This window comes from Lissotriton vulgaris, chromosome 3_1 (genome assembly GCF_964263255.1).
Source record: "Lissotriton vulgaris chromosome 3_1, aLisVul1.2, whole genome shotgun sequence".
NCBI lineage: Eukaryota > Metazoa > Chordata > Amphibia > Caudata > Salamandridae > Lissotriton > Lissotriton vulgaris.
This window is the reverse complement of record NC_141689.1, coordinates 1,150,421,765-1,150,428,218: the sequence shown is the minus strand read 5'-3', so window position 1 is coordinate 1,150,428,218 and position 6,454 is coordinate 1,150,421,765. Positions and strand designations below refer to the sequence as shown.

At 39.6% G+C, this 6,454-nt stretch overlaps 1 long non-coding RNA gene across 2 annotated transcripts in view; it reads left to right on the top strand.

Annotated features, from left to right (window-relative positions):
* Positions 1-228: 228 nt before the first annotated feature.
* LOC147727596 (uncharacterized) overlaps positions 229-6,454 on the top strand; it is a 63,717-nt gene continuing 57,491 nt past the window's right edge. For both annotated transcript variants that reach the window (XR_015309500.1, XR_015309501.1), the window contains exons 1-2: positions 229-268; positions 2,413-2,482. This is a non-coding gene — a long non-coding RNA (uncharacterized LOC147727596). The remainder of the gene's footprint in view (positions 269-2,412; positions 2,483-6,454) is intronic.

Genomic DNA, 6,454 nt, shown 5'->3' with positions numbered 1-6,454 from the left:
TCTGTCTACCTAGTTTATTTAACAAGACCACAGATTTTTACAAAATATTGCACTGAAAAGCTGCAGCCAAGGAAACCAGAGCAGGAGTCATCAAGGGTGGATTATTTGCCACTTACTGTAACATGTGTGACACAATGAGCCCTAATCCTGGTAAAGCCAGGCCTTTAAACGAACACTATAAATGTGCAGACATTGTAACACCAAACACCACTTCACCAACAAAAGCATCAAAAGCATCAGAAGAAGATCCTTGTACGAGCTGCTCCTGGTAAGTTATTGCTTTTAACCTTCAGATTGCTTGTCAGAGCTAGATGAAAGAGTTACCTGTGGGTTTAGGTATTGATAATTCCTAAATTATTTCAACATAAACGTGATTGGACATTATTAACCCAGTTTATAATTACATTTAAAAAGCTCACAGCAATGTGCTTCATTACACACATACAAAGCCTGGGATTTATCCATTTAACACATGTCTTTCTGGACCAAATGATCCACTGATGCAAACCTAAGAGTAAGAAGGGCATTCAGCTGTTCAATTTTCAAAGATAATCCTTGTCAAGTCAAGTCAAAATATATGTTTATTGTGACCATGGTCTTTAAACAATGCAGTGAGCATAGCACAGAATGGAGTATGACTTATTTTAAAAAGCTGATAATCCTTGTCAGTTCTACTATTTGCGTGCTTTATCCTTTCTGTGTAAAAAACACACAATGCATTTCTGTTCAGTGGTCTTGATTTAAAATGCTGTAAAGCTGTTAAAATTAAAATAGTATATTTTTTGGGATGAAGCATCCATTTTAATATGATTCCTATAAGGTTTGAGCTTGCAGAATGTTGTTTAAGTGACTTGCTTATTCATATGTTATACAGACAAGCAAAGCCCCTTGCTCACTGACATATGGAAATTCTGCTAATATACTCAATTTGAAAACAGGATTTTGGGCTTGACACTTCATCTTCTTTTTTCCCCAGGGGGGGTTATGCTTGCCTCTGGAAGGAAGCACTCACCAGCTACCTGATAGTTTACCTTTATGAATTGGACCTTTAGACTTCAGGCCTATCCTTAGACTTGAGGTCTAAAGTTAGGCTTCTGCTCTAAATATAGACTTCAGGTCTGAGTTTACCTTTGTGAATTGGACCCTCAGAATGATAGTGAATGCCTTCATAATTGTTTTTCTATTTCATTAAAAAAACACAATTTGGTTAAAGCACAGGGAAAAAGACGACAAAAGGCAAACTTTTCAGCTAACAAAAGACTAAACATATTTGTCTGCTTGTGACATTTGGCCATTTTGTCTCAATTTATTAAATGGCACTATCTCATATCAATCGTGCACAGGCATATGAATAATGCAATGAAATAACTTTCAAACTGTAAGGCAAACCTACATCACTATAGGCAGGGCCTGCAGAAAAAAAAATATGGCATAGCAACAACATCTCTGCAGAAACATTAATTAGCTGCTCCAGCCAGATATTTCACCAAAATCTGAATATTTTAAAGATTCTAAAAATAGTTTCTTTCTCTAATAGTTCAAAAGTTATTAAAATGCAGCAATTAGTTTTGCAATACAATGATTCACATTTTATTGTGCTAAAGGGCCACTCTTCGGCCCCTGGAAGCTGTATCACGCATGCAGTCAGGTGAAAGGTTTTAGCCAGATACGGGACACACCTTCTATAATTGGGTTGGCAGAAGGGATTTTGTCTGTTTGCAGGGAGATTTCTGTTAACGCATAGAGGTGTTACCAGAGGTCCTGCTGCGTGAAATGGGGCAAGCAGAAAACTGAAGAAAAGTTGTAAAGCATATCTGTGATGTACTGAATAAGTGAGGCATACCATTCATCACAGGACATCTGTATAGATAAGCTTGTTTTCTTAACCTTGCCCCATTGCATCTGTTTCACACAGTGCCTTACTCTGGATGGTGAAAAGGCAAATGTTAATAATATTGTGCATCTGTGCTTATACAGAAGATTTCTTTTTCATTCTCTGTGAAAAGCCTTTTGGACATCCAATGCTAATTCTTTATAGTTTTGTAAAATCAAGAAACCAATGTTTTTGCACTGGGATCCATTTTATATGAAAATGTATTAAATATTAAAGTACCTACATAATATTGCCAAAAAGTGTGCCACATGGTTACATTTAATTGCCTCCGTGCCATTAAATTGCCCGTGCCTTGCCACATAATTTTATTTTCACTACTGTATAGTTTAGTCCTACGTTGCTGCATAACTTCAGTGGTTCTGAATATAGGATACATTTATGAATATGGAGACTATTTTAATCTCCAACAAAATCAAATTTAGGTGCACCTTTCCTGCCAATCACCATCGGAGATCATGGCTGAAACATCAGAAATGTACTCTTTATTAACCATTCATTTCTTTCATATTTCCTTGTAGATACCATTCATAAAAGATGAGGACTTTGGTTGTGGTGTCCTGCCTTCTGGCCTTAGCCGTTTGCATTGCGGTGAGTGGTGGTGTGTGGGACATTAGCAGACATGTATTACTTTGTTAATCTCAGTCTACAATGCTTTTAGTGAAAATATTGTTTGTGCTTTTGTTGATAAGTAGATAGCTTCCTTTTCATACATGTGGTAGTCTGACTTCCAAAAATGGGAATTCAAACACTTCCAACTGCACTCTTATGGCTCAAATGGTGATTTTGGATTGTCTGGGCGCTTGAAGTGTTTCAATATTCGTCTGTGCTTGAGAATTACATTAAATATTCAACAGTCTTGAAGTGATGATAGGGCATGTGCAGTGTGTGATATTTTGATTTGAAATTGCATAAGTTGCCGGTGGACAGCACCAGTTTATATCAGTGTTTGGAAAAACCACTCTGAATTATCCATAGCTATTATTTAAATAGTACTATACTGGCTGTTAAAGCCTCTACTGTGCAGTGCGGGCGGATAAAAGGAGAGAGGGCATTAAACTAACAGTGTGCACTCAGAAAATTATTTTAGCACACATTTAGACTTAAGAACTAAACTGTTTACTTAAATGAGAAACAAAAAGTGTAATATAATGGATAAAGTACCCCATGCCGTACATAAAAGGGATATTGGTAATGCAAGTCACTGAGGAGTTCCATAACCATAATGAGGTTACTGAACTCGGAGTTGACTTGCAATTCCCTTATCTTGTATGCCAGGGGCTACTTTAGTCTGTATAATACATGGTCACACCATCACATTTCCCACAAACCACTTAAAACCTTAGGGGCAGATTTATGTTAACTGGCGCATCCCCAGGGATGCACCAGTTAACGTGCGCCACAGTGCGCCACAGCTCCGCCACCCCTGGTGCGCCGCATTTATAATGCGGCGCACCATGGTGCAAAAACGGCACAGATGCGTGACACAACTGTGCCGGAAATGTGGCGCATTGCTGGAGTTGCGTCGCAAGCGCAACGCAGCTCCAGCAAGGCTCGGGGGTGCCGCATCTACACAATGCTGCATCAAGACCTACGCCGGCTTCAAGCAGGCGCAGGGTTTTGACGCAGCATTGGCCTGAAAGTGACTGAGTGAAATCTCATAGATTTCACTCAGCCACTTTCAGGAGGCGTTCCTGTGCAGGAACGCCCCCCCCCTGCGCAGGAACGCCTCCTTATGGCGCAGGGCTTTACAACGTGACGCATCTCCTAGATGCGTCACGTTGTAAATAGGGAGCATTGTTTGCGCCGCAGTTGCGTCAAATATAGTGACGCAATTGCGGCGCAAGGGCATCATAAATCTGTCCCTATGTGCGTAGCTTTATGACTTGAAAGAGTGAGCATGTTTGCAAACAAGAAGAATAAAAATAAAGCTTTAAGGCAAACTGTAATATATCAGCAACCTGTAAGATATTTGTTGCAAACAGATATTAAAAGCAGTTCAATACAACTCAGTTTAAAAAAAAAAGCTGGAGTAGCTCGGAATACGTAGAAACACGTAGAAAGATTCTTGTGTTTCTCAATCTAACCATTGTAACCTATTAAACAGAATAGAAAAACGAAAAGCAATGTTCTGGCTTCGGTGCTTTAAACAGCTGCTTTAACAATGCTTGGTGACCTGACCTGCCTATCACCTTAGCTGCTGGCTATGGCAGCAGGCATTGTGAAGTCAGACCTCAAGTGTAATTATATATAAAAGTAGAGTTCTGGCGTCGCTTCTTTATAATCGGCTAATGAGTGTGTCACTAGTTGCAGATTATAAAGAAATTAAAGATGGGCCTTAATACAGGGATTACAGAATCCCATGTATAACATTGGAATTTTAGAGACAGGACCTCTGTCTTCCATTGTCCTCCCTCTATGCTGCAGTCTTTAATGGAGCTCTCAATCTTCTGTACTGGAAAGGTTTCTTGCTATCATGCAACCACACTGCTTAGAATGTGGTCATAACATCATGCCACTTGATATAAATACACAATGTTAAAATGAACAGGAGCTGCCTGCATTGAAACTGTTGCTCCTGCATATGAGCCTAATGCTCTCCACCCATTCTTGGTTCCATCTTGCCTTGTGCCATCAACCTTTCGCTACTGCACTTCCCCTACTTCTGTCTTGGGATACTCTATAGGAGTTTTGTGCCTCACATGACTCAGGTACAACAAAAGGTCGCAATTCTGATAACGTCCTATACATTATTTATCTGTTAGAGAATGAATAATGTACACTCTCTTGCCCTACTTTTTCCATTTCACTTTCAGTGGCGCCCATACCATAGACTAGGTCAATCAATTTAATTTCTCATTAGCTGCTACCTCTACACACTTTGGTATTTCCACACCCAAGGTGCTTCTTTCATTGTTTCCTTTTCATGATAAGAACATTTTACCAACAGCAGAATTAACTCACTTTTTATTTGCAAAAGATGATTCATTGGATGATATGATCTGATCACAAATTAGTTATAAACCTCAATTGATTACCTTGTTTTTCAAAGATGTTTTTGCACCAGGAAAAATATATGGGCTTCACAAATGTACTGAATCTCCCATCTCCCTTATAACAAGTGCAATATAGCCTATGAGATTTGCAATATGGTGGACGATGTATCCCTCGTGTTTTGATAAAGTATCTTGTTTGTCGAACTCCAAATAAGGCAGTTTTTTCTTGCATTTTCCACAGTGTTCCATGGGACAATTGAAGTATGCAGTATAGTTCTGACTCACCAAATGATGCTCAACTAGGCATGACATATGATTGGCTGTGACTAACTCAGGACATAGCTATGTCAAGGTTCATGTTTCAGATTGTAATTACATCGAAAGCCTCCTTTGAACCCATGGAGTCTGAAACACAGAGGTCCCTATTCTGGAAAGATTGACAGGTGTATTCTGACAACCCACTGCTGTCCGGATCAGAAGGACATGGAAACTGCCCGGGTAGTATTTGATCTTCAGGGATTAAAAATAAAAATATGGAGTGTCTCTTTCAGTTCTTGAATATGTAGTGAGCACTCCAAGGCAATGGCACCAGTTTTAACACATTTGCAGCTCAACCATTAGTGACGCTCCAGGTTTCTGAAGATGGAAAGCAAGTGTAAATGCAATTTCTCTGCCAATGGGCAGTAGGTGAAATGCAATTCATTGCTGAAATGTGTTTTCTACCTATTTAATGGGCAGTATGTAACCACTGGTGGGTTTTACCATTTATCACATAACATCACCACATTTTGGAATGGAAGTCCTAGACTGTTGAAAACGTCACGCTCCCAGAATAATGGTGAATGAGTGAGCTGTGTGTGAAATGCACATGGCAGATTGTACCTTATTTTGGCCCTATTTTGCAGCAGGTGTAAATTAACAAATGGCTCATTGTAAAAGGAGTGGAATCTGAGACGGTGGTCGGGATAGCGATTCAAAGCTCGTCAATAGTAGCAGCTGGAACTCATATCACCCGATAATGCTTTTACATTCTGACTACAAATGAAATACTAAACTTTTAGCCAATCTTTTTAATGGGATCACCGCGCATTTAATCCATCCTTATCAGAATGGTCTTATAGCCGGGAGGCAGCTTGGAAACAATACACATTTTTTAGTGGAGGCACTGGACTATTTGGAGACCCTGAAGATTCCAGCATTAATACTTTTTTTAGACGCCGAGAAGGCATTTGATTTGGTTATTTGGGAGACTTTGTTTTGTATTTTAAAGCAATATGGCATACCCTCTAAAATTACAGGGTTGGTTGAGAAATTATATATGAATGCAGAGGCCAATATTATCATTAATGTCACTCCAGTCGGCCAAGCAAAAGTTAAAAGGGGAACCAGACAAGGATGCCCGTTATCCCGGGTGCTATTCACCTTTTTTATTGAGCCTCTCGCGATAGCAATCATGAATAATGGGGATATGTGCCCTCCGCTTCCAACCATGGGTAAAGTTAAATTATACGCCAACGACATTATGCTTATTATAAAGCCGGAGGAGGAAGTGCAGGCCAAAGCCTTC